Source organism: Sciurus vulgaris (assembly GCF_902686455.1).
Source record: "Sciurus vulgaris genome assembly, chromosome: 1".
NCBI classification, from domain to species: Eukaryota; Metazoa; Chordata; class Mammalia; order Rodentia; family Sciuridae; genus Sciurus; species Sciurus vulgaris.
In genome coordinates, this window is record NC_136461.1 from 62,689,871 (window position 1) to 62,699,120 (window position 9,250).

The window sequence follows — 9,250 nt, forward strand, 5'->3', positions numbered from 1 at the left end:
ATATATGCAGATCATCTTAAAACTGATCAAGTGATTAATCTCCAGATTTACTTGGAGAAAAAGTATTTTAAATGGGGAAAACATGCCATGAGCAAAAATAGAGGAAGGGGAATGCTGGGTTGGAAGGGTCAATTGGAAAGGAAGGCTGGAAGAACATGATACATTTTATTGGCAAGAGCTTGGGCATTTGAAGTGAAGTAGTGAAGAAGCTGGAAGTGGGAGGTAGATTATGGGTTTCATCCAGGATTAGATTTCAATGAGTGGCTTTTGCAGAAGGCTGCTGATCCATACCAGTGGATGTTATTCCATTGACCAACCTAGTCTGGGTGGGATGTGAGGGCTGGTTAAACCATTATTAAACTGAGGGGTAATAAGGGATTAAATAAATAGAAAGACTGAATGAGGTCAAAAAGTCAGTATAATTAATATCAGGAAAAAAAATGATTGCTATTGAGACAGAGACCACCAAAGGGATGAAGGTCAAGGGCACTCCTGGGCTTTATTTAGCTCATGACCTGATGGCTAGTAAAAGATAGTATAAGTTTTTTTTTTCCTCTGCTCTTCCACCCTAATTCATAAATTGTTAGCTACTAAAGGCTCAGTATGTGCCTAATGCATCCCCTTCAAACAGCCTTATCAGCCTCAGAGACCAGGTGTATAACTAGGTCCAGGAAGCTTTTGCTCTTCCAGAATAAATAACGTAAAGAATAAAAACTGTTGAGGAGCCATCAAAACAGCAAATTCCCAGGGCCTTTAACTTGCTACTTGCTGCAATATGTGTTCTCTTCCATTTCCCACCTATATGTTTTCTTAACAGCTACAGCAACTCACCCTTATCACACGGCAAAGGTATTTATACAGGATGCAGTATCTGTAAGGAAAACTAACATTCATCCCCAGGCTGACCAGCTGACCTTGGCCCCTTGCAAACAGCCCTTTCACATAAATAAAGCTCTCTGCCTTTGTTCAGGTAGCCAGACTGACAAGCTCCTGTTAGTGCTGTCTCCCTCCTCAAGCGGAAGCCGTAATGAAAGCCTCACCTCTATGTTCTCTCACCTGACTTGTCTTTGTCTATATTGTAACCAAGTCAAAGTTCCTGTGTCTGGCATCACTATGGTCTGAATGTTTGTGTCGCCCACCCCCCATATCCTTCAGGAGCTCAGACCCTGGGAAACAGATTTAGGATCCTCCCAGGTGAAAGATGTGAGTTGCAGTTGGGGTAGTAGATGTGCTTTATTTGAAGGTGGCAGCAGCCCTCTGAGTCTTTCCACAGGCTTTTCCATGTGCTGGTCAACAAAGAAGGTCCAGTGCAAAAACGAGCACATACTCACAAGCAGGTATATATGACCTCAAGTACATATTCTGAAACAGGGTGTTTATGACATTGACTACATATTAAAAAGTAGTTAGCAGGATGTCTTGACAAGAGAACCTAAGTACAGCTATCTTGGGCCTGCCCCAAACCCCGAAATTCATATATTAAAATCCTAGCCCCCTAGGTGATGCTAGTAGGTAATAAAAAGAGGTGGAGCCTCTGGGGGTGATTAAGACCTGAGTGCCCAGAGAGGTACTCTCCTCTTACCCACATGAGAACGTAGTAAGAAGGCATCAGCTGTGAACCACAAAGTGTGTCCTCACCTGATGCTGAATATGCTGGCGCCTTGATCTTCACATTCTCAGCCTCCAGAACTATTAGAAACATCTTTATGTTGCTTATAAGTCAAGCCGTCCGATGTATTAGGTTGTAGCAGTCAAAAAAGGACTAGGGCAATGATTTTAAGTACCTCTGTTCTGGAAGCTGCTGTCCCCTCGCTCTAATTACTTCTGAAACAGGTGCAGCCTGTATTTTCCTAGTTCTCACCTCCTAGGAGCTTGAGAGTAGGGAAAATTAGGTCACAGTAATAATAATGGTATAAATTTTGCTATTTTATTGACTCTAGTGTCTGCTTCAGGGTACATGGATCCTTGAAAATTCTTCCCCAAGTGTTTTTGTGGAGCCCAGAGCTGTCTAGAGACCAAGTCAACATCCCCTGGTCTTGTAGCTGCTAAGGTCTTGCAAGAACTTGAGTGTTGCTGCTTTCTATTGGGTGCCCCAGTCTGTACTGGGGACTTGGGAGGGGGAAGAATTGAGAATGACTGTTAGGCTTGACTATCTACATACAAGTTGTCTTCATCCACTGACATAGAAAATACAGGAGGATGAACAGGTTTGTTATGGGGCAGAGTTCAATTTAGGACATTGATTTTGAGAAGTTTGTGGAATATCCAGGTGATGACCAGTGTCAGTCTCATACATGTACCTTAGATCATAGAATAGGGTGGAAATAAAGGTTTGAGGATCACCAACACACAGCTGAGGCCTGGGTTCAGATATCAGCCAGGTGTGGGGGGGAAATATTAGAAAGTAGACCACATCAACAATTAAGAGGTGAGTGGAAGATATGTTTGCAAAAGAAGCTGAGAAGGGTTCAGGGGTTTCAGGAATGATATTCTAGAAGTTAGGATGGGGAAGGAATTGAGATGTTTGTATTTTCAGGGAGAGGATGAAGACACAGGATTCAGGATAACCAATAAGGCAAAGTTCATGAAGAGGCCAAAACAGTGGGATTCGGAGAAATTATGCCTAGTAAGAACAGTCGTTACTTTCAAAGAAATCAGAGAATAGGACAAAAGGATGCAAATACATTTGTAAGTGTGAATAAAGTTATTATTTTTTTTATTGTAATGAAAAAAAAGTCTAGAGAACTTACCTACCATTGGGTAGAATAAAACTCAGGAAAATAGTGTTCCTTATTTGGTTAACCAGCAGGCTTACAATAAAGAGGCAAAGAATGCCAGCAACTTAAGAGTTCCCATTTATGTGGAAATGTAGTTTGATAGACATAAAAGGAACATATTCTGAGAAGCACTTAGAAGCTGTAGTAATAGGCCTATAAACAAGACTAAGTGAAACCAGCTAATAAACGCAAAACCTACTCTCAGATAAAAGGAACCGCAGGATATGTAAAAACTCAAATTACATGGATAAACTGTGAAACAGAATTACAGTGTTAATTCTTGAGCAAAATAATATTTCACCAAATAATACATGGATTCAGTTTTGTTAACATGCATTGGTCACACCTACTAAAAGTGCTTTGATTAAAAATGATGTTTACAATTGGATTTCAAATGTGAGCTACAATCAAAATAAACATCCCAAACAAATTGATAAACCAAAGTTCATCTTGGGTTTTATATTACCCACAAGTGAACTCTGATAGTTCATTAACTGGAAATGTGAACACAAATTTTTTTCCTAAGATTAGATAGTTCTTATCACCAGAAAAACATGTTATCTATTTAAAATAAAATGGAGTATTTTTGAAGGATAATTTAATATTTCAAAAACAATAATAAAATAAAGAAATAATTCTGATGCACTTAGTGTAGATTTAATACAAATATGCTATAATTTTTTTTCAGAGTATATCTGAAGAATATCCATACTAATTATAAATCTGCAGAGATTACAGAGGATAAGATGAATGTAAGTATTTTGAGATTTAGATTTATTTATTTATTCATTTATTCACCTATTTGCTTAGTGGTACTGGCAATTGAGCCTAGGGGTGCTCTTCAACTACAGAGCTATACCCACAGACTTTTTGAATTTTAAAACTGTATCTTGCTAAGTTGACCAGGGTGGACTCAAACTTGGAATCCTCCTGCCTCAGTTTCCTGGGTAACTGGGATTACAGGTATGCACCACCAACCTGGGAGTCAGTCATTTATTTTTATTATTGTTGTTAAGCTCTTAATCCAATTAATATTTGTTATCTAAGAAAGAATTTCTCTCAAATAGAATTTAGCCACTGACTTGATTCAGAGAAATAACTTATTAGAAAATAATATTTGAAAATGCTTGAAAAGTAGAAGTATTGGGGGAAATATTTTTAAGCCACAAACTAATACAAAATATTTTGATAAATATCTACAGGGCATCTTTTGACCTACATAAACAAACAGTTATATAGAAATGGAAGTATACTACCAATGTTCTATACCTGCTTCTTAAATTAATATTCTAAATACTATGCCTTGACCACGTCCCCATGTTAGGAGCTATGGATCTACCTTGTCATAATAACTATATTGTATTACATTATATCAATGTAGTAGCATTTTAATCACTCAATTGATGAAAATTGATGTTTCCAATATTTTACTATGATAAGCAATGCTGCAATGAATATCATTTTGACACATCCTTGCAGACATTTCTATTTCTTCAGGATAAATTCCTATATGATTAAGTAGTAGATCAAAGGAGATCCACATATTTAGGTTTAAAGACATTAATAATGTTTATTATTGGAGATCTTTTTCCACTTTTCCCTTTTTGATGTTTCCTTTATTTTTTGGGGTTTTGAGTAATGGTCATTATAAGAGGTCTTTTGTCTCTCGAGTTTAGGAAAATATTCTACTATATCTTTTTATTTATTATATTTAAATTTTGAAAGGTGAAGTCATACACTAGCTTTGTTGTTTTGTTTTTCCTACTGAGTAGCCAATTCACTTATTGAATGACTTCTTTTCTCATTGGAAACCCATTCTTATCACCCAGGAGTGTGGGAAGCGTTTTTAGACTTATGTTCCACTGATCTACTTACACTTGGGGTCATGAGACTCTAGTAACTCTAACTCAGGAAAAAATTTCCTACCTGCTGAGACTAGTTCTAATTTTCATTTCTGAATTTTTCTGTTTGTCTTTTTCTCTTTAAAACTTTAAAAAATATTTTGTGGAGTTTCTAAAAATTCCTCAGATTTTGTTATGTGTGACTTTGAAGGGAGAATGTTTTCATGAATCTAACCAAGATTTTATAGTTGTTGTTTTAGTTGTACTGTGGATTAAACCCAGAGGTGCTTTTACTACTGAACTAGGTCCCCAATCCATTTTTTACCTTTTATTTTTATACAGGGTCTTGCTAAGTTGCTGAGGCTGGCCTCAGATTTGCCATCCTCCTGCCTCAGCCTCCCCAGGCAAGAATCTTTTGAGAATTCCTTTATGTCCCCCAAGAGAATGTTACGGTTTTCATTCTAAAGGTTCTATTTTTCTTTTGTAAATTTGATTACTTACATTTTGTTGCTTTTAAAATTAGTAATTGTAGTATTACAGCTATGAATGAGACCTTTTTCCATTATGTTCTCTAATGGATCATTTCTATTGTATATTAATGTTTATACATTTATTACATTCTCTTAACTCCTTAATAGTTTTTCTATTTGTCCTCTTGCCTTTTTCCAGGTTTTGAATAACATAACTGTAAATAATAATTCTTCTGTATTTTCTAAATCTAATTATGCAAAATTTAAAAGATTTAAAGAATATGTCTTATTACTAGTAGTCTTTTGCATGGAAATAATTAATAGTATCAGTGATACAAAGGTCTTTTGTTAAGTTCAGTTTTCTTGAATTAGTTATTCTTCCATTTTTCTGGGATTTTGGGGGGTATACCTATAATTTGAAGGTTGTATTTTTCATCTGGTTTTTGTTTGTCCTATGGTATGTTTCCTTCATCTCTTGTTCCTCTACATTTTCAAGCGTTATCAAGTTTAGCCACACGACCAAGTAAGCTTTCTATAATTATGCTCATTTATACCTCTTTTGGGAATTTGTAGTTGGAGTTCCTTTTTCTTTGCATATTTCACAACATTCCCCTCTTCATTCCTCCCACTTTTCTCAACTTACTCTTTATGACTAATAAAAATGAAAGATTAAATTAAACACTGCTTGTGTAAGACAAGAGTGCTAAGTCCTACATAGTAATTTTCTTATTGAATTCATACAATCTCAACCTCCTACCCCATGTTATATGCTAGGAAATTGAGGCTTCAAATGATTTAAGTAATTTTCATAGGATTTCACAGCTGGTTAGTAATAGAGCTAAGAATTAAAGCCAGGTCTCTGTCTCTCTAACCCATGCTCTTAGCAATTATACAACTGTGATTCTCCTCTCTGTCAATAAGGGAGATTAGTTCCTTTCAGACCTTTTCCTATAGTGAGGTGGCCTCATATACCTTGTATCAATTCTAGTGCCTGCTAGACTAACACATGAGCATCTTCTGATTCAGTTCTTGGGTAATCTGGCTTTGCTTAAATCAGACAAATGTTCTTTGTACAAGTGTTATACTCTTTCTAGTATCTGCCACAACCTAGGGATCCTCTACTCTCCATCCACATGCAATGCTTTCTTGGTGGTAATGCAGATCTGTTAGTCAGCATTCTATTACTGGAAAAATACCTGATAATCAGTTTATAAAGGGAAAAGGTTTATTTTGGTTCATGGTTTAGTAGGTTTCAGTCCATGGTTGGTAGGCTCTGTTGCTTTGGGGCCTGTGTGAGGCAGTGCATCATGGCCATACTGCATGGCAAAGGAATGTGAAAGAAAAAGAAGCAATCAGCGTCCCATAATCCGCTTTGAGGACACATCCCCTGTGACCTAAAACTTCCCACTAAGCCCCACCTCTTAAAGGCTCCACCACCTCCCAATAGCACCAAGCTGGGGACAAAAGCTCTAAAACATGGATCTCTGGGGGATATTCAGATCCCAAATATGGCAATATCCAAGGGTGCAAATTTCTCCTTCTTCCTTCATCTGCAGCTGCATTGAAAATTGAATCCTGTAGTTTCCAAATGCCTGTGAAAGCAAGGAACTGAAGGATATTGTGGAGTAAGCATAGATGTCAATTCCAGCTAGCTCAGATGATTTCTAGGCAATAAGGGTATGCCCTTGCTAAAGGCAGTGACTAAGTTGAAATTTTTCCTACCTATCCTGTAGCTAATTTGGTTCAGTAAATCACATGATTTTGACACTGGAGTTAGAAATTCCAAATGGATTGTCACAAGATCTCCTCTTTAGCTTGCTGGAAATATTGTAGTCTTTGTGGGTATTTTTACATGAAGTTGAGACTGAATAAATGAAGGACTGCTGATTTGTGGTTTGTTTATACCTATTTAATTAATGTCTTTATTATGGAATGGTTTGGGGATCAGCATTAGACTCACTCTTAAAGAATATATATGGACTATCCTTATGTATGACTTAAAGGTCATTGATGGACCACTGACAAATGAAGTAGGAAGTTCCCATAATATGCATCCTATGGAGTAAAAAAAAAAAAACAAAAAAACAACAACAAAAAAAAAACTTGTCAGTTTTTAAATAGTAGTTTTTAAAAGGGCTATACTAAAATTGGTGGTATCAGAAAGAGATGACTAAGGGTTGAGCTAAGGTGTTTTCTTGTCTGTGGGATGTGCTTAAGGAGGCTGAGAGCCAGGTCAAAGTGACCTGATGGGTTTTGCTGCTTTAACCAGTCATCTTGTACAGAAAAAAAGCTCTTTGCACTGTGAATTGTGGAAGCTGGCAGGGAGCTGGCACACATATCGTTCCTTGCTTCAAAAAAGCTGAGTTAAGGACACTGAAAAAGGCTACCTGATTTTTTCCCCTTTCCAAAACACCCAAGTTATTTTTCACCTCTATCACCAAAGCCATTATAGACGGAGAGAGCTAACAAACGTATAAAATGTGTAGCTGGAAATTCCAGGCTATATTAAGTGTACCCATGTCATAAGATCATCATGTTTTATTTATGCATTTATATAAAATTATGTCAACTATAAGTAAAGGAGAGTTCCCTCAATAATGCAAGGATTCATCCAATTAGATGAAAGCTTTAGGAGAAAAACTGAGATTTCCCAAAAGCAGAATTTTGTCTCAAGACTGCAACATAGAAACCCTACCTGTATTTCCAACCTGCTACCTTGACTTTCCAGTTCCAATTTCATGAGTGATTTCTGTCAAATAAGTCTCTCAATACATATGTCTTAATTATTATGTTTCTCTGGAGAATCTCGTCTGATACAATACCTTATTCTCTAACATGTTTTATTTGGGCTCATCCCTACTCAACCTATCAATGTTATCAGCCATATCCTATGTATTTTCGTGTTCTCAAATTTCAGCAATGGCCTGTAAGTACTTGGTGAACGAATGGAGGGATAGAATCACCTCCTCCTCAAAGCCTTCCAAATCTGGAGATGTGACAAGTGACCCAAGGATGACAAACAGGCTCAGGTCCAAGGAATCTGGGCAAAATGAAGCTGGAAAGCAGGGAGCACACATGCTACAGAAACCAGAAGTTCAGTGAGCTAGGATAACCTAAGATCTTGGAATTAAAGTTTAGGAATCTGTGGTTTTATATCAATAGCTTACTAAAAATAACTATAAGCTTAGTTTGAATCTCTAGTTCTGTGACCTTTAGTATGCTGCTTCACATTTTGGGGGTCAGGGCAGCTATTTAATTTGGTCTCAAAAAAATTGTTAGGAATCAAGCCCACAGAAATCAAAGCAAACAGAAACAGAAATCCAGAAGGTTGCAAAGTGAAATGTTTGCTTATTCTATGGATTATTCTCTACTTGACAGTACAGACAGGCACAGGGGACTGTGTAGTAGTGCAACACCCTAACTAGAGAATGTAGTCAGCTGGAAGTTAGGAGTAGACTAGAGCTAGAAGTACAAGAAGATTCCTGCAGAAAATGTATCCAATGGCACATAATCATGAACTCTGCCATTAATTCATAGAGTTCATCTAGTTTTGCCTTCAATATTAACTGAACTGTATCAATGAGTTTTGAAGTGTTAAGGTGACTGATGATTTAGCTCATTCTATGGATCAGGCAAGTGTGCAAACACATTAAACTGACTTACAGAATAATTATTCCTTTGTCTTCTTGCCTGGAAAAGAATCCCTATTTCTGGAAACACTAAAATTCTAGCCTGATTGATGACACTGCTTTAATACTTTACCCCAAAATGTTATTTTATAAGACAATTAACCTGTAAAAACAATAGTGTATGATCTCAGAAAATGGTAATAACAAAAAAACTTCAGTCTCAGCATAGAGAGCCAGAAGCCAATGATACCCCCATTATTGGAATCAGCAGTACTTTTGTTCACTACTGATGTAGGATTACATGTTCAGACCAGAAGTTGTCATTCAACAGAACAAAGCAAATAAAATCAACCATATAACAAGAAACAGAAGGATGTGTTCATGGAACAAAAAAAAAATAATGAAAAACCAAACCTCATTTCCTTGAACATAACACTAATAGTAGGATTACTAAGGCCATTCTTTTATTTAGTTCAGATAAAGAAGTTCCACACAGAACACTGTTAAGTAACCATTAGGAGCCATGCAAAAGT